We start from the raw sequence: 20403 nt of genomic DNA on the forward strand, positions 1-20403 counted from the left end.
GAACCGAGCCGCTCGGAGAGTCAAACCCCAAGAAGGGAGGCGACAGAAGAATTGGCGCTTGTCCTCTGGGAGAGTGCTCGACTCTCCGTGAAGAGGGTTGGGGTGTTTGTCTGACAAGGCTCTCCTTGGTGCCTCATTACAGTCGTCACTGTCTGTCCCCCCCCCCCCACCCCACCACCACCACCACCACCGACCGACGTCGTTTTCAACCTAGACTCTTTTCCTTCCGGACGCTTCCGTCTTTCCTTCGGACCGAACGCACCGCTGACTGACTCTCCGTGGGAACACGGGTCTGGAGCAGGGGGGCGGCAACCTTTAATGCTCAAAGAGCCATTTGGTCCCATTTCACACCGAACGCAACGCCCAAAGAGCCGCACGCTTTTATTTTGACAGTCCCACCGGCAGACCACGCCAGGAGGACACGACACACAAAACCTCCTTCACTGCTGGTTGACAACATATATCTAATAAACTTAAGTACATGAACTAAGCAACAAAAACACAATTATTACCGACACTACAAACCTAATATATCCCTCAATAATTACATTTAAAACAGGACAAACAGAAACTCCCATAATGCATTGCAGCTCTCAGCTGGGATGTTTAGAACCATGAGTGTGAGCGGTGTGGCTTTCAATGTCCTTGAGTTGTTGTGTGATTCACTATAAGTTGCGTCACTCTCAATAAGTCCGCAATGAACCTCTTGGAACTGTCGGCGCTTCACAGCGCTGCAATTTTCCTGTGAAAGGTACAGGAAGCTCCCAGGTTCATGTACCAGTTGAGCTGCTGTCCAGCAATTCTACGTTCTTCGTGCTGTTATTGTTGCATAATCGCTGCGCCTACGTTTGTAGCGGGACTGCGCTCCGGGTGGCCTTGCCTCCTTACGTCCCTCCGGGATGAACTGCAGTGGGACGGAGGCTCCAGGAGCCGCAGTGGAGGGACCAAAGAGCCGCGGGTTGCCGACCCCTGGTCTAGAGGAAGTGAACGTTCGGGTGCCGAGCCACGGCGCGAAAGCTAGCCGACGCCTTCGCCCGGCAACGTCCGTCTGCCTGAGTCTGCTCGGTGTTCCTCGGGCGGGATTAGGAACAAATGAAAAAGCGTGTGGACCTTTGAAAGGTAATCAGCGTTTCTCTTCTGATTGTAACTGCGGAGAGAGAGAGCGAGAGAGCGAAATCTCATTTCATTTTCAAAGCGGCGGCGGCGGCGGCTCTGCGGCACCTCGGTTCGGTAATTGTTGCCCTCGGAGAGCCGCCAGCGGGCTTGATGGCGTGCCAGATCAGCTGCGTGTGGTTTGTCTCTCGCTCACGGCCCACCTTGTACCCCGGCCCCCTCGCCCACAGGCCCACTTCTGGCACTGGTCTCTACCATCTGTCAGAAACGTGGACCTTCCACCACTCCCCAGACCCCCCCCCCCACCCCCCCTACCTCCACCCCCCCACCCCTTCGACAGGAAAACAAATCGCCCCCGGCACAGAGAGACACCGGGGGTAACGAGGGAAGACGCCGGGAGAGACGCCGTTACACCGGCACTCTTATCTGTCCGGGTTTTGAAGAAGGGAGTTTTAACATTTCAACAGGAACGTCTCTTTCTGGAACGCGGTGTTCACAGGTTTCAGGGGGAGTTGCTCATTAGCAACAAGTTGGAATTGAGGGGGGGGGTCGGGGGGGTTCTGCTGGTAAGCCGCCGACAGACACTCTGCCAGCTCCATGTGTGGGTTTTTTCCCGTTTCGCCGAGCTAAGGATAAATCCCGTTTGAACTAATATCCGGCGTTACGAGTCAGAAATTCAAGACCGGTGATTTCCAACATCGGGGTTTGACTCCTGCGTGGCAAGACAAGGGATTCAAGCAAGAACAGAAAACTGTTTCTGGTGCTTGGAGACACCGAAAGGTCAACGTTTTGAAGACTAAACGGTTTTAAGAAGGCTCTCGCTCTGCGGAAACGCTGTAAAATCCAACTTTTTTAGAAAACGCTGCTCCGGCTGCAGTAAACACTTCTTCTGCACAAGTGAGCGCAAATAGACGATAACGACAACGTCTGCCTGCAGGGTGTCGTGACTCCCCGTCCATATTCTCCCGGGACTTGATGGTTTTATAGTTGACGGTCACCTGGAAGAGAAATACAACATAGTTTTCTGTCTGAACTCGCCATTGTTAATATTGATCACATATTGTGCACATGGGACTGTGGTCTGGTTACAAAAACAAAAATACAAACGCCCACAAGAGGGTAAACTTTACAGCTAGATTGCCTTCAGTTTTTGTTTTTGTTTAGTTTTTTTTACAAATGTTGCCGTGTAATTGAAAAACATAAAAACTGCTCATGTCACATTTGCACGTGTAAAAGAAATCCAGTGTAAGACAATGTATAGTGAGTTTGGGAAACTGTCCATTGCTTTTTCTTCTGTATATTCTTTTTTTTTTTTCAAAGAAGGCCTGTGTTGCTGTGAGTTATATATATAAATGTTACAAACACTATAGTCCCATTTGCTTTCTATACATTTTCATTAAAGCCGTCAACGAATCCACATTTTAAAATTTCACACTGACCTTTTGGCCTTATGGCTCAGGGTGCCGATGCCTTCAAGGGGTCATATTATTCAGCTTTTCAACACTTTCACATGTTCTTGTTGGTCCAAATACATTGTATTTGCAATGTATTGCGTTATTTATTGTTTATTTTGGAATATCCCAATGTGATGTTGTCGTGGTTGGTTTGCTTCATATTGACAAAATTCAGGTTCCGGGGCCTCTCTCTCTCTGTAAAGTATGCAAGTTCTCCCTCCTCGGCGTCCCGGTACTTCCTGTATTACGTGTACAAATGCGTGACAGAACTGATCCAGCAGCCGATCACGTGTGGAACCCTGCTGCCCGACATTCAACACCAGCCCCCAGCGGCCATGACTTCAATAAAGCCTGTGTGGAAAATGGATGGATCGACGGATGATGGATGGATGGAGCCTATCTGCCGTCTCCATCTGTCAAGTGCTGCCATGGAAACCTCGTTGTAGTTCGCAATGTGACGGCCCGAGTCAAAACCCTGCCTCTGTTAAACCATGTTCAACACTCTGGGCTCCGGGAAAGTCAGTTTTTCTTCCAGAATTTCAAGTGGACTAGTTTTTTTTTTGTTGTTTTGTTTTGTTTTCCTGGTTTACTTTAACAAGTGTTCTAATGTAATAAAGAGGCTGGACATGTTTTGCCGCGAGGACGTGACTCTTCCTTGGAGATCGTCATCGTCCAAGTCGAAATGACTGATTGGGCAGTGCTTTGTAATTTCTCCTTTAATAACGTCTGATAAAAACCAGTCTGAAGTAGTTGTGTTGGTTGGCCAAGTTCCACAAACCGCCGGCTGTAATTCTACTCGAAAATGTGCTTTGTTGGATTCTTAACCCGTTTAATGTATAAACCAGGGGTGTCAAACTCATTTTGAGGGTTTTTACAGTAAAGCGATCCCATAATAACTCATAGATACTGACAGTCCCAAGTATCTCAATTTAGTTCAGGTCTGATTACATTTTAAATGAGTCAATATTTTATTCAATTTATTTTCTTAGTGTCAGGATGTAAAAACTACAGTGGACTTGTAATTAATCACATTTTTAAAAACGCAACATGTATAAATTCAAGTCTGTGATGAGAAAACAAATTTTATACAACAAAATCACGTTTACATTTCTTTGTATTTTGGATTTCTTTTCCATAAATGCATGAGCATGACCAGGTTCTTATCCATGCTTCAATCCTGTAGTTTTGGGGGTTTTTTTTTGTTTTCCTGAACTGAAACTTTCTGTCCACCCGGCCATAAAAACACTCTCATCTGTTTCATGGATCCCATCTGTTATCCTGCTCCTGTTCGCAGCTGCTTTATTTGTCTGACGCGTCTGGCGCGTCAGTGTTGTGGCAATAAGAAGGTTGACAAACTTGTTTGCAAGCTGCTATTTAACTAATTAACGAAAGTGTACAAACAGTTATCGTTGTCCCTTCATATCAATTACCGAAAGGATATAACGGCGGTGTCGTTCAGTGTGTACAGCGTATTTGTTTTAGTCAAGATTGTGTACAACGAATTCCAACTCCCGTCCCGATTCAGCAGGATCTGGGAACCAGATTGTCAATATTTCCGTCTAAATTAGATGACAGTGGGTAAATACGGACAAACATTTCACAAACAAAGCAGGATTAAATGCGTGAACACCTTTTCTCTCTCCTGTAATTAATTAATCAAAATGATTGAGTTAAAATCTCGGCCTTAGTCTTAAAATAAAACTTTGATAGTTTGATATTTGAAAGAAAGCGTAATTTAATTTTACTGTAATGAACGATGCTGGTGTAAAAAAAAAAAATCAATGATTATGTCAAGAACGTTTTTTTTTTTAACTTTTATTGAATTGTATAGATTTCTTCTCTTTTCAGCTGAAAGATCAATCAGCATCAGCCGGAGTGGTTCTCCTCAGACTGGCTGCTGGGTCGAAGCACGCCGCCTCGCAGGGCAGCATCTGCACACTTCACTTTGGACGTTTTCACAGATTCGTCTTCACAGTACGACTCTGAGGCTGACGCTTCTTCTTCGCCCAGCGATGAGGCGGCCCTGGATTCATGTCTGTACCTCAGCTCGTCGGCTATTCGTCCTGAAAAAAATAAAAAATAAAAGTCCCCATTGAATGAATGAAAAACCAGCCTGCCAGTGAGTCAATGCCGTTTGTAACTGTTATGGTGATTTTTATTTTTTTTTCCATGTTAGTCTATGAGACATGTTGAGATCATCCACAGAGTTCTCTGGTTTCCGACCTAATATGTGTCTTATTCCTGTTATCGGAGAGGAAATGTGTACTTGTGCAGCACAAACAGGAGGGGGTTGATTGCGGTGAGACTTTTGCGATATTTGCTGAGCTCCAGCAGGTTCATATCTTCCCGATGACGACGCTGAACAGAAACCCTCCAAGGCCGCTTGTCAGACGGAGAGAAATTACCCAACAACTCCAACGGGTCGGCCAGCCAAATAAACCAAAATCACAAAGTCCAGAAAACCTCCAGTAAATGTGTATCCATGATGCCGACTATTGTTGTTGTTTCGAGCTTTTATTAGTGGTTCATTATACTGTTGGTAATTCATAATGTGGGTCTTAAAGTGGCCAACGCAGGGCATTTAACAGCAATTGTATTTATGTGAATGACGCTCAAAGGAGTCCATTTTCCTACGGTTTTAATATGTAATTACGCCACGCTCTTAGTAAATGTGATTGCTGGTGGTTGGAGCGCTCGGCTCGCAGCAGTAATATTGAACGTTCTCCTTGAATGTGCTCAGAGTTTTCACCTCAACACAGCAGCGGCTCTGGAAACGCAACCTTTGAAACACTCCTGCAGCGCAACGCACGGCATGGAAGTCGTAAACAGTTCTGATATAAAAGCAAGTAGCTGGACAATAACAACAATTTTTGCCTCCAGAGTGTCATGGACTCTCGGTCTAATATCGATATCTACGTTGTTTTCGATATCAAATGATACCAGACACTCTCCCTGAAATAATATGTATCCGGACATTACAATTGTTTAGTTATAGTTGTTTAAGTGAGATTTTTTTTATTGTTATAATAAAATATTTTCTGTTTATCAACTTTTCCCAAATTCCGGTCTGGGTTTATCTAATTAATAAACCACAGGTAAAATCATAAACACAACAAAGGTCATGAAAATTCCTCCATATTGAGCAATTTGATATTTTAACCTTGAATGTTAAAAAAAAAATATCGGTATCAGATTAGTATCGGCGATACTAGCTCTGTATTTATCTTGTATCGGATCGATACCAAATCTTGCAGTATCACTCACCGCTACTTGACATTCACCCAGAATAACAACATTAATGTTTAGAGTGTATTCTTCTCTGCACACATGTGTATATGGTTTCATCACTGAAGCAACCAACAGCAGCCCCTAGTGGCCCAGCATGAAAACTACACAATTTTCCGCGTTCATGCAAATGGAAAACGTTTCTTCAAAACGTTGCAGTGTGAACGTGAAATGAAAAATGAAGACGTGACAGTGGAGGAGAGTTACAGCAAAGAAAAAAAAGCAAAATTTTTGTCAAATCTTGAAGAAAATCAGTCAAAATATTCAAAAATAACAACAGCAGCTCCATCGTTAGTATTTTTGACCGAGTGAAATGCATTACAAATGTACATTCGTCGATCGGCATGAACTGTATTTCCAACGATCCGGAATGTTCCTGACATTGGATGAAGCAGGTATAAAGATTTTTATTCATTTGTTGGGTTTTTCTATTTTCTCTGTTAAAAGCACCGAGGGCCGACAGTGTTGTATTTGGTGCTGTATAAATAAAGTTGAATTGAATTGAATTGAATTCACTGGAACAACTTGAACAAAAGTGTAAAACCTTATATTCCAGATATGAGTGGGAGAGGGCATTGTTGTCACATTTAAAAAGAAAAAAAGTCCAATGTTGAATTTTAAAATGTTTAGATATGAAGCATTCAGTCTTTTTTTTTTTTTTTTTAAATTTACTTTTTTGTTTTTTATTGATTCACGGTCGTCATGCAAGCGGTAAAGAAAGAAAAACCTTTTGAAAAGGAGCGCGACATAAAGGATCAGCGGATGAAAGCCTGTCACTTCTAATCACTCTTTGACGGGGAGGGTCAAAGGGATGCGACCTCGCCGGCTGCCGCCGGCGGAACACGAGCACACTCCAGAGAAAACACGCCGCCTGGACCCGCGGCACTTCGGGGAAGGGCAAGCCGGGCAATAATATTCCCTCGTGCGAGCACACGTGCAATACACACACACACACACACACACACACGTATAGGTGCTCGTGTCTCACCTCTTGCCCCCCCCCCCCCACCCAAACATCTCCCACATTACATCAAAAGGCACCTTTCAAAAGATCCACACCTGCTTGTCAAACCCACGGCTTGAAACCAGCTGATCAGTGGTGCAGATGGATGACCATGGACAACCGGCAGGACGGGGGTGAGGTGAGAGAGAGAGAGACAGAGAGAGAGACAAAGAGAGAGAGAGAGAGAGAGAGAGAATCTCTCTGCATGCTGCAGCTCGGCCTCTCAGAGGAACATGTAACACTTTCACAGACACTGACATCCGACAAGTTCCAGGCCGATCTGGGGGGGAAAAAAAGACAAAAAAAAAAAGGTCTTTATTTGTCATCTGCGCTCCTAATTATGCAGAACCGTTCATTCTGCTTTCCGGAAAGAAAGAAAAAACATTTAGCATTTGGGTTGACGCTACCAGGAAGTAACGTCAACCCAACATAGAAAGCAAAAGCACGGGGCATTCACACTGATCGATTCCCCCCCCTGCTCCGAAAAAAAGAAAAATGCATGTTTGTGTTAATTATAAATACATGGAAAGGTTGAAAGGCATCAGTTTATTTCTGTTACGGCTCGTTTAACGCATCCCTGGGGGTTTTTCTTTGCATTTTTTTTTAAACAGATACTCCCGTCTCTACATTTCAAATAATAATAAAAAAAAAATCTTTCACATCATTTCCATTTACCCCCGTATACAGCTGCTAGGAGCAGCCGAACCTGTAGGGGGCAGTGTCACGAGAAGCAGGAAACCATAATAGCCAATCAGAATCCTGGGGGGAAAATAGCACAATGTCATGAATGGTGATGGGAATATCCTCTTCCCCTCCCTGTAGATGCAACCAGAGTTTATCCAGAACTCCAATGAGTTTTCAGGAATCATCGTTTGTGGCAATTCGGAGCTGCGTTTATGTGTAAATGCATGAAATATCACAGTTTCTTCTATGTGTTTTGATTGTCGGTCCAATTTGGCGCTTTAGCACGAGTTCCTTCCCCCATTTTTACAAACCCGCTCATACAACAAGAGCTTGTATCAGGAGGGTCTCCAAGCCGCAAATGCAACCGGTGTTTCGGACTAACCGGTGCCCCTGTTAACTGGCGACCGGCTTCACTGAATGTTAAAAAACCCCGACCAGCATCTGTAGCTGTTCTGACGAACGGCGTTTAACGTCATTTCCATTAAAGTGCTCACAGCCGGTGGCACAGTGCACCAGTTAACAGGGGCACCAGTGATACCGAAACACCGGACGGTGAAGCACAATCATAACAATACCCATTTTGTAATATTATTGATGTATATAGAAAAACTTGTACTTACCTGTAATGTTTATTATTTGAGCTGATATCCAATGCATGTTTGCTCCACATCATATGGGGGGGGGGCTCATGCATTACTATATTGTAATGGAAAACAGTGGAGGCTGAGTTGAGTAGAGGCAACGCAAGTTGATCTGGATTTTTCCAGAGGCTTGATCCAATCGTATACTGACATTGAAAGGTATATTATATCTTTTTCATTAATTTTTCTCGTCGTTCTGCACAATGGCGCCGCCCTTATTAAAAAGCCGTGAGACAGATGGTCGACGACGAGGCTGCTTGATGATGAAATACTGGACTTTTATCACGCCGCCAGTTGCACAAAAGCGACACGTTGGAACAGTTTACTGAAGTGAATTCTCCCCACACCAAAGTACAGTCGGAACGAAAACGACGAGAGCGAAGCAAATTAAAGTTCCTGTCAAGTTTGGGACTACAGCAGTTCTGTCGCCCTTTTTCAGGAGGCTCCTTGTGTCGACAATTACCTGAATGAACGCGTTGCTCGTGCAATTAGCGTTTAATTCAACGGCGACCCCGGAGTCGCACACCTTGTGAGCGGCGGTGTTTTGGCGTTTTCGTTCGTGCGCGAACAATCGCCCGACTCCCGGTTTGTTTTCTTGCCATTTGAGAGGATATTGATGTTCGCAGCGTCGCTTCAGAGGGCTGAAAGCAACGACTTCTTGTTTGTGTGCGAGAGGAAGAGGAGGGAAATACATGCTGAGATCCCTGGTGCAGTGTGGTATTTGCTTTCTCCTCTCCTTTTTTTTTTTTTTTTTTTTTTTTTTTTTAACGGCGACCCATAAAAAGTTTACTGGGAGTCCTCCCTTCTGCTTTCATCAGCATATCACTTTGAGTCCCTATTATGCAAATGGAATCGCAGCTCTATAAACCATATGTAAATGGAAAAAAAAAAAAAAAAAACACAAGCATGTCCAGGCAAAATTACAGTCATAAATTTGATCAGCGGCGCTCTAATAATCAAGAGCGGTAAAAGAAGCTTTCCCGGCCCCGGCGGAGATCCGCTCTATTCATCAGGCCGGCCGGGACGCGTCAAATTTGCCAGAATCCGACGACTGATTGTTCGCTTCTGTAATTGTTTGCTGCATTTTCCCGCGTATCCTTTTTAGAGATCTCGGAGCACTCTTAAAAAATATATATGTATATATATATATATATATAAATACCTGCACAGGATGGAACCGTGGCCGGCTGGTGTCCTTAAAGATCAATACGCCACGTTTCATCAAGTTCTTCAGCAATTTAGCTTCATCTTAAAAACTCCTCTCTGTGCGGTGGTGATGCATCGATGAGCTGCGAGGGGGAAAAAAAATAAGAATCTACCTCTAATCACATATAAAATATTTAGACTTCCAAGTTAAAAGGCCAACACATCAAGCGGCGGACGGGAAGACAGATTTAAAGACCAAATGGATCCAGTGATTAATAATAAATGTCGCCGTGAGCAACCATTAGAGGGGTCCGAAGCCCGCGAAGCCGCCGCCTTCACCGCCCGATTATAAAACGCAATCCGTCATTGTTCGGAAGTGTCGCGTTTGTGGGATGGAGAAAAATGGCCAATTCTGCTAAAGCAAGCGTGAACTCACAGACTTTTAACCCTTTCGTTCCCGTCGCCACAGGCAAGATTAAGAGATTCTTCTTCTTGGGTGATAATATTCTAAAAAAAAAAATAAATAAAATGACATAATCAGATCAAAATTCCCTTTAAATGACTTGATTTAAAGGACATTATTTATTTGTTTTATTTATGTCCCATGGTAAGTTGTTTCTTTGACAGATTGGTTCAATTATTGACTATTTAGTTATCAAATGAATTCATGCATGAACGTAAACTCAAGCCACAAATGAATTGAGTGTTTTCAAAAAGTTCCACCTTTGGAGCCGCATTTTCATTTTCAGTGAACAGGGCCTCAGTTATCGACATTAAATTGAGCAAATAAGGTGAAAGTCAAACCGGTGAACTCCTATTTACAAACTGGCTTCCCGTACCGCCTTGTCACTACTGTTTATGACATTTTTTTAAATGTACCTCATGTGGAGAAGCGGGGCTTTTCGACGCTGCCCAGGATTTCCACGCTTCAACAACAACAACACCCTCAAAAAACACACAGTGTTTCTGAATTAGCTGCCAAACAAGAGGCAGAAAACAACAAAACCACTCATTCCACAATTCTACACCCGTTAAATCAAAAATACCAGTAGGCGTCCTTGTTATCGGAGGGTGAAGCCCTCCGCTAAATGATTCAGGTGTGACTAAGTGTCACTGAAATATGCGTTCAGCCTTTCCTTCAGATGGCAAAAAAAAAAAAATCTGTGATAAAAAGATGATGTAAACAGATGAAATAACAATACAACAAAGACTGAAAAGCCTGAGAGTGAAATGTTTTTTTATGTGCGTAATATTGTCGGTTGCTTTGACATTCAAGGAGGGCAAAGTTTTTTAATGTGACTTCCTGTCAATACTTGTATGAACCCATTCTATTTGAATGCTTATTGTTTGTATTTGAGGAACCCTGAAATAAAACTCTGCGATTTGGCATTTTAATAAATGCTTCTTTGTTTGCAACCGATAAAGGAATGAAGGACGGATTCAAATGGCAGCAGATTTGTGAAATGACATTGTGCCAATATAAAAGATTGTTTCAGTTTCATTTAAAGGGGTCATATTATGTCACTAAATTTTAAATTTTGTCACTACTAAATTTGCTCTCTAATGGTTTTTCAACAGTAATAATCGTCTCCACACCTGGAACGACGGCCCAGAAGTGAAGAAAGTGTGTCCTCTCTCTCCCCGGCTTGTTCCAGGTTTTAAAAAGTGTGTTGCTCCAACCGGCCAATCAGAAATCAAACCCTATATAGTGTCATCGGGGGTTTTAGCCAATCACAATCAAGGTAGGCTCCTCTCCTCCCCCGTTGACTCCTCCCACAACCAGGCTGCTCTGTTCTGGCACATGGCACCACGAGAGGAAGTACTTCCTCCTCTTCCCATAGATGGGTGGGCGGAGCCAGTCCAGCTCACACAGACACAGCATATTCTGAATGCAGCTCCTATGATCCAATATTCAAATGGAGGAAAATCAAGGAGAAGCATTAGACTTTGAATACAACAAGACCATGTGAAGTTGTTGAAAAGCTGAATAATATGACCTTATATGGTCAATGGATTATTTATTACTTAAATCAATGTGACATTTTGTGGGAAACTAATTTCTAATGTACAATACATATAATATGTGGAACGATTCATCGCTTCATTTACTCAACATGTAAAACCAAACGAAAAAATGAATGTCTAATATTTAGAAACCTTTGCCTATAATTACTGTTAAACAACATTGAGAAATGTGAAAAGGAAGCGTCTGGATCTCTATCTACAAAGTGTGTTTACTCGTTAGTCGTTCATTTTTATTGTGTGCTCATCAACTTTTCTTCCTAAAAGTTGCTGTCGCTGAAAGAAATTCCTCAAAAAAGACATTTAAAAAAAGCAAGCGGTGGATATAAACTGCTGAGTCACGAGCAGTTAAGCCAAAATTTTGCCTGAAAACATCCGCAAGAGGAACTGCGGGGGATCACGTTTGTGTTCCGACGCGTTTCCACACAAGATATCAACTCAAAGAAGCGTTAAATATTTCAGCGACGGGGAGACGTATAAGATCAAAACAAAGGAATGGCGGCGCAGCTTAAATTCAGCAAAGTTCAAAACAAGCCCTTAAATGATTGAAGAGAGTTTTCCTGTGTAACTTATTTAACCACTCGCCTATTTGAAAAAGCTCCTCCGTCTTGAGGTGGAAGTATTAGGACTGCACCGATCTGCAGGACAACGAGGCGTTAGAGCAACTTTTAACAACCCTGACGCTAAACTGCATGATTTAGCATCAGTTTGCATCCATAAAGTCGCATTACTGCCATCTGCTGGTTCTGTCTATCACCATTGTTTCCCACCGCTCTCGTCGTCCCTGACGACCGTTTCCCTTCTTCTTCTTCTTCACTTGAGTTCAACGGTTGGCATCCGTGAAGCTGCACTAGCTACCGCCATCAAACGTCGGAGATCTGAGGTTGAGCCAAGAACAAAACCGTGAAACGGTGAGTGAAAAACACCACGATCGTATGCGGATAGTTGCAAACGTAAAACTAGAACGTGCACACTTCGGCAAAGCCACATTTCTTACGGTTGACCTTGTGAGCATGTTAGCTATTAGCATGCTAACTAGCCTGTCAGATAGCAGCGTAACTGTGGAGGGCAGGGTGGGGGGGACACACAGATGAAACACTGCCCGAATCAAAGCGCTCACGTCGGTGTTTCTGGATACTTGCGGAGCCGAGATATTAGCTGCGAGGTCCGGAGCGGAGTTAGCTGCGTGCTAGCAGGCGTGCTAGCAGGCGTGCTAGCAGGCGTGCTAGCAGGCGTGCTAACGGCGGCTTCCTTGCTGCAGCCCTGACTGACGGCTCACCGCGGAGTAAATATCTCGCCTCTCCCGGAGCCGTTCGATCCCAAAATCTACTGGATTGGTCCCTGGATGATGACAAATCATCCCTGAGGATTTCATGTAATTCAGGTGAATAGTTTTTGTGAAAAGTTGATGAAATAAAACAAAAAAAGGTACAAGTTTACAAAAAAAGTAAATATATTCTTTGGGCACAGAATGGAAGTTTTTCTTTGCACATTTTTTTTTTCCTGCGCTCAAAATGAGCAGGATTGTCGCACAAATATGAATCTCTAAAGAAATGAGTGTGTGCAATGGAAACCCTAACCCAAACCCGCCTTCAACTCGTACAACTCTTGTCAGTTGGCACCAAGTTGAGCAAACGGTCCTTTATGACTTCATGAGTTGCACTGGATCGATATGGAAGAGTGACACTGGTGGGCTTTTTGTTTCCCCGTCATGCAGAAACGAGAGGACTGCGATGGATTCAGACAGCGCTGTGAGTCCTAACGCCCTCTAACTGTCCTCCATTCACAGCAGAACGACGTCCACATCTGCAGCGCTTCAGATTAGAAAACACTGCGAAGCCACAGAAATCCCAACTCGCACACTCTCTCCTCTTCAACCTCCACAATACTCGACATTTCATCTTAAAATTGCATTAATTTGTCCGCTTATTCTACACTAGTTCAGACATCTTAATTGGATTTTGAAAGGGGGGGGGGGGTGGGGGTTGATTAATGAATCAGTAAATGGTCGTATGATATTGTGGCACATTCACTGCATTATCTGAGCGGCGTAATTGCTTTTTTAAACAGGAAAAAAAAACTTAAATTGAATTATAACTTTTCAACATACTTTTCTGATTTAATTATATCGTGTGCCTCTTTAAATCCCTTAAATTGTTCATTGATTTACCCCTTTAAGCATCATAGAATTTATTTATGATTTTTGTCTCGGGATCTCTCTCAAACCTCCTAAATGCCTCCACCGAGGTGGAACTTCTCCTTCAGGTCTGTACCGAGAAACCGCCTGATTTAAAAAGCAAAAAAACGCTGCAAGGTGGACAGAAGGGTCAGGAATGTGGGTTTTAACATTCCAAAAACAAATGATCCCAAATTGTTGTCTCCGTGTCAGTGCGAGTCCCAGTCAAAGCTGAAATGGAGTGGACGTGGCATTTTCACCCTTTTCACTTCAATTTCTTTCAAAAGTTAATATTTTGGTAAACTTTCCACCTTTTTATTTATTTTATTTTTTTCCAACTAATGGTATTTGACTGGCATTGCAGAATAAACGGCTCTAAATTGTGAATAATTGAGTATATTCTGGTTAACAATACTCAAATGCTCTGTATTTCTTTCTAACACTGATACAAGCTGCATGTCACGCAGCTTCTTTTTGTTAAAAGGTCATTCATATAACAAACTTTATGTTTTGGGGTGTTATGTATATTTATGTACCGCACTTTGGTTTCGCTGGAGTTGTTTTAAAGTGCTTTAAGAATAAATTTGAGTTGAGTTGAGATACGAACACAGACGACCTGAGGTATTGTCTTGCAACCTTAAAATACTCTTATAATTAAATAAATACAGAAAGAAATAGGGTAGGACAAAATGAGAAAGAGCACTGTTATCAAGAACAACTACATTGTATTGATCGCAAATGAAATATTTGTCCCAGTACTCAACAACATCCACACATTATATATAGATGGATGGATGGATGGATGGATGGATGGATGGATGGATGGATGGATGGATGGATGGATGGATGGATGGATGGATGGATAGATAGATAGATAGATAGATAGATAGATAGATAGATAGATAGATAGATAGATAGATAGATAGATAGATAGATAGATAGATAGATAGATAGATAGATAGATAGATAGATAGATAGATAGATAGATAGATAGATAGATAGATAGATAGATAGATAGATAGATAGATAGATAATGTGTGGATGTTTTTGAGTACTGGGACAAATATTTCATTGTGTATATATATATATTTATTTTTGTTGTTGTTTTTGTTTACCTAGCATTGTGCAGCTCTCCTAAAAGGTACAGGGGTGTCAAACAAAAGGCCTGTGAAGTAACAGGAAAAACTTTACAGTGTCAATTTCCGGTTACTACGGTTATTATTTTCCCACTCGAGATGAAGTCGGCCTGTTTGTGGGCCTTGAACTTTCATATGAATACATCCAAAACCTATATTTACCTTCTATTTCATTCAGCAGAGTTGTGCGTCCTGGCATTTCCCGCCACATCCCCCCCCCGGGGGGGCAACAGGTCGCGCTCGACGCGAAGCGCTGTGCACTCAGCCACCCAGCGGACGGCCGGCGTTCCCAGCCCGAGCAAAGCCCGCGGCTTATTACGCAACCAGCCGGCGTTCAGTTCCAGCGAGGGACGAGATGCAATGAGGCCGAGGCGCTGCCTGCTCTGGGGCTGTTTTAGTGAAAATGGGGATATTTCAACTTCGTCACACTGCCCCCTAGAGGTCTGGCTGACTCATGCTGGCTCTTTACCAGGTTTCTGTGCAGGTGAAATGTGAAATATATTGTGAAAATGTTATTTTCGGAAACCGAGCGTTCGTGTACATACCCGGCTGTCGGTGTCGACGTGGCACAAGATACTTTCTGCACATAATACTGCTTCTTTCTGAGGTTTAGTGTGAATAAGGCGGATTGAAAGGGCTCGAAAAGCGAACACGAAAACACGCTTCACGAAAAAAAAAAAAGACTCTCTCCACCCTTCCCGCGTTTGTTTTCGACTTGTCGTCGGCGCCGGGGGAAGGTCTGAACCTTTCAACCTGACACGTTAATGCACTTGTGTTTAACAGCCGGTCCGGGTCAGGACACCTCCCTCACAGGCTGTCGTCCTCCAACCGGGAGCGATGACGGAAAAACTTGACGACGTGTATGTCTTACACCTTTTTCCTAGCGGCTCGCTAAAAAAGAAGAAGGAGAAAAAAATAAAAAACCACCACCACATGCATCACAATTTCTTCATAGACACTTGTTCTTTGGAGACAAACACACACACACACACACACATACAGATATTGCCATGTTAGTAAAACGTCAGCCCTCAAAACTGCAGTAAAATAACAGCAAAGAAAGAACTAATCATAATTTATTAAGCTGGACACCTCGGACTATTCATTTCCCTCACATATATTCATCTTTTGTAAATATATATATAAATATATATACACTGTTTGAAGGAAGTGCGGTCCCTTTTTTCTTTTTTTTCTCATGCAGCCAGTAATGGAACTAAAAGCCCAGCCGCCCCCGTCAGGGTTATTTGGCTGCCATCTCTATGCAATTTGAGTTACATCAAAGTCTATAGACGGGGCCATTTTCGTCCTGTTCCAAGAGACGAGTAAAGAAAAACAAAATCCCGTGCAAACATTACACAGGCAGACGCTGAATGTAAAGAATGTGTCATTTTGAGTGAAAATAGGAATCAAATAGGCAATGAAGGCCTCATTGACTTTGTTTGTCTGCTGTTTTTCTGCCAGTTGGCCCGTCTCTCTGTCTGTCTTGAAGAGTTTTGAAGGTAATCAGTAATAGAAATAGCATGGAACACACCTTCCTGGTAACATAAATGTGTTTTAAACAAATGGGACCAAGGTTTATATTGCCACAGGTGATGCAACAGTAGATGATGGAAGCAAACTGTCTGAGCGAGAATAGTTCTTTGTTCCCGGTTCTCTAAGATCTGGGATTAAGATTGCACAATTTCATGCTCACATAAATACATTTGTATTTGCATTCAGTTTGCGTGAAAGAGTCCAAACTGGAGAGTTCAAATGAAGGATTTACATGTATTCATACGTCACAATGTCAATGTTTTGGGGATCCGTTTAATAAATAGTAACACTAATTTATGTCCTTTAATTTTCTATTTCATTTATTATGTTTTATTCCGTGTAGAGCAATGCTGTAAAGAATTTCTCTCGGTGATTAATAGAGTAATTCTATTCAATTCTATTCTATTATTTTATAAATGACAATATACGTAAAATTAGTAGCCATGTTAATTATATATACGCATTTAGAAAATATACAGTGATTCATTTATTTTGAGATCTGAAAGTCATTACAATTTAATTTACATTTAGTGTTCTGCTATTCTGAGTTCAGGCCCCTTGACTTTCCCTCCCTGGTGTCTGATTGCTGCTCGTTGCCCTGATGTGTTTCACCTGCCGGCTGTGGTATATGTTCGCGTTTCTTGTGTGTCTTTTTGGTCTTTTCAACTTTGGTGGTTTCCCTGTAGTTTCTGCGATCCCCCTGATCCAGGCTTTTCTCTGTGTTTGGATTCTTGGACATTTTTTTTGTCTTGACAGCATGGCTTCTCTTGGCTGCTTGCTCCACCTCCTCCTCTCGCCCCAGTGCTTCGAATCAAACACGCTCCTGTGACTGCAGACAACAATTAACAATGGCGACCACGCGGACATTCGTATGGACAGACGATGAAGCTGAATTGTTCTTTTAAGGTGACTGTCAAATTTAAAAACTACCAAGTCCCAGGAGATTAGGAAATGAGAGTCGTTGGTTTTGTTCATCTGCAGAACAAAACGCAGGCAAAGTTTTCCATTTTCAATTGAAATTGCATGAGTCTTTCACCCGATCAGAAGTCCCTGACAATATTGCCGTCTGTGACATCAAACACCCATCAACACGTCACCGTCTCCCCCTGACAAGGCCAGTAAACAAAGTCACGATCCACTTTTGCACATTTAACGTTTCACCCGCATAATTACAAGGGGGCATGCCGGTAATTGGCGACATTATGCTAATGCTACCTGGCTCAGATGACAAGAGATACGTGATGTTCAACCTGTCAGTCAAGCCAACGAATGATTAAATTCACAGTTATGAAGCTTAAAAGCTGCGACTGAATCACTACATCAAGGTCACAAAAAAGAGTGACTGAGTGAAATGCCATCTTGCTGGGGTTTTTTTTTTTTTTTTTTTTTTTGAATAAAATCTGAACATCAAATGATGTTTGCTCATGACAGGAAAAGTGAAATGAAGGCAAATGCCTCGTGGGCTTCTGACAGAATATCTACCCACTGGTATTTAAACTCCTGCGCCTCTGTGTTGCACACAAGCGAGCGCAAATCTATTGAAATACAGCCAGAGTCTATGTAAAAAAAAAAAAAAAAAAAAGGCTTGAGATTTATGTCGGGAGGTAATTCTCTCTGTCTTGAGCGCCACGCCGCGCTGCCAGTAAAAAGTATCTTGGCCAACTGTACACCTTGTATAACGTCCACTTCGATCCATCCGAGCGGCCGACAGCCTTGGAAATTGTTGGCAAACGTCTGCGTGCGACGCTTCTCGCAGCGCTGCGGTTTTAAACCATCTGCTCAAATTGAACCTGAGAGCAGCGTTTACTCCCGGCAGGGATCAGATCATATGGATCTGGCTTCGCCCGCCGCAGCGCCGCTGTGATGACACATAAATGAGGCAGCCGCATCTGTGGTTCAGACGATGGGGGAGGGGGGTGGGGGTGTGTGGGGGGGGTTTGGAACTACAGACTCCTGTCATCCTGTGCGGGTTTGAGCTCTTCAGCCTGTTCAGAGGTATTGTAAAGATTCAGAAAACGTCTTTTACAGTTTGCCGGTGTTTCTATTTGGCTTCGCGTCGATAAAAAAAGGCGTTTTTTTGCAGAATCGGGTTGGGCTGCGACGACGTATCGCACGTTTGTCGTCAACGCAAGATCCACCGTCGGGCGCAAATGGGATTATACACGGGCGATTGTAGGTTTAGTTCTCTATATAGATTTGGGGTGTTTACAGGCATATTGGGAAGGGGAGTGAATGAATGTATATGAATGAAAACTTGGCATTTTGTGTTTGTGTACGTTTGGGTATTGTTTGTATATAAACATATATGTGTATAAGTCTTCTATGTTGGATAGCATTCCTACTGCTATATTTACATATATAATACTATTCTTAATACAGACAGATAGTTCCTACCCCTTTTCATGCATGTTAATCAGATATATGTGACGTGCATATGCATATTTATTTATTTATTTATTTATTTATTAACATCAAATGGTACATATTTTTGGGATGTGTGTGTGTGTATGAATATTTGAAAATGTATGTGATTGCACAAAAATGCATTAAATACAACATGCCTGAAATGAATGAACCAAATCTTAAACACAGTTCATCCAAAGTTAATAGATTTGTAAAGAGCCATATTGACTTTGTTGTGGAATTCCAGATATTCTGCTTATTAAGTGCCAAGCTGAAGGAGTCAGGTTTGTACAGTTCAGCATAAAAAACACAGTTTTGGGCCAGAAGTGTGAATATGAGTCCAAAAATGAGGCGCAAAAACGCCCAAGAGTGACATAAAATAACCTCAAAGTCACACAGAATGGCAAAGGCACACAGGAAAATACAACATTTAACAACAATGAGGATTAAAATAATCAATGTGAGACTAAAAAAAGTTGTAGAAAATGAGTGAATAAATAAAACAACCGCAAATAATGTGAAATAAACAAAATGAGACTTCAAGTTCTTTCTTTCTTTCTTTACATTGTAGACACATTTTAACCCATTTTCAAACAAAAAAGCGAAACTTTCATGGCGTTTCTGGGTGTCCGTTTACACGACAAAGTGCAACTTTATGAAAATACCAAGGGTGGAACTTTTGGAAAATACTCTCAGTTTAAACGTAGAGGAAAAAAAAAACTAAACACTTTTTTGAATCGCTGCTCCACTACATGCACACCGCTTGGTCACTCTATGAGAGAAAATCTACATGGAAAACCCGAAGGGCCATCGTGGCCAAAACAATCCTGGTGAATAAACAAGATTTATTACCACGTGCATATGCAGGCATTCATGCAGCCCAGCAGGACAATTCTCCGTCCAAGCCGAAGTCAGAAAGCTGGCAGCTCAGATCCGCCTCACGGGAAAGCAAATAACTCCGTTCCCCAAAATGTCACAACACTGATAAAGACGGAACAATTTCCGCTCACTCATCTGAGAGAGGAAGTCGTATAAACATTATAAAATGTCTGTTTGCTTGTGTTCTGGACTCGTTTTTTTTCTGTTGGCTCGGAGCGTTTCCTATAAGTGCCGGGATAAAAAAAAAATAATAAGGAGCTGTTGCAGCGGTCAGACGTGACGCTGAAAGGCTGGGAGGCTTGCAGAGATAATGGTCGCCCGTGAAGATCAGATGGTGAGGCGTTAATGTTCGACTGCTCCATTTGGTGTTAAGAAAAAAAAAAGTGGGGGGGGGGGGGGGGGTGAGGAGAGAAGCAAGCGAGCGGAACCCCTGCTGAACACAGAAAATCAGATTAAAGCTCGGAATACATTACAGAACCGGCAAATCAAAGTTGGTCTGATTTGATTACTCTAAAATAAAACCAAAAAAAACCCTGTAGGATTATAAAGGTAAATGTCTATATTATTGACGTAACAAACATTTAGCCGCAGAAAACAACAACAACAACAACAATCAGAGCACGGGGTAGATTGATTGGCCTTCTCCACACGAGCCCCCACCAGGCCTCCGCCCTTTTCAAATCCGCTCCGTTCGGCTGGAGTGCACCTCCTCGCCCGCCTTCTGCAAATTGCAGTTTTTACTTAACACGACGCCTAATTGCAGGCACATGCTCGAGTGGTCACGGTTGCCCATCAGAAGCCGAAATGAGTCACCGCAGCACAGCGAGATTGTTCTGGAATCGGCGGCCACGGGTGCCAGGCTCTCCCCCCCCTTCCCCCCCCCCCACCACCACCCAACACTTTAAACCCCACTCGGTGGAGCCGC

This window comes from Blennius ocellaris (genome assembly GCF_963422515.1).
Source record: "Blennius ocellaris genome assembly, chromosome: 18".
NCBI lineage: Eukaryota > Metazoa > Chordata > Actinopteri > Blenniiformes > Blenniidae > Blennius > Blennius ocellaris.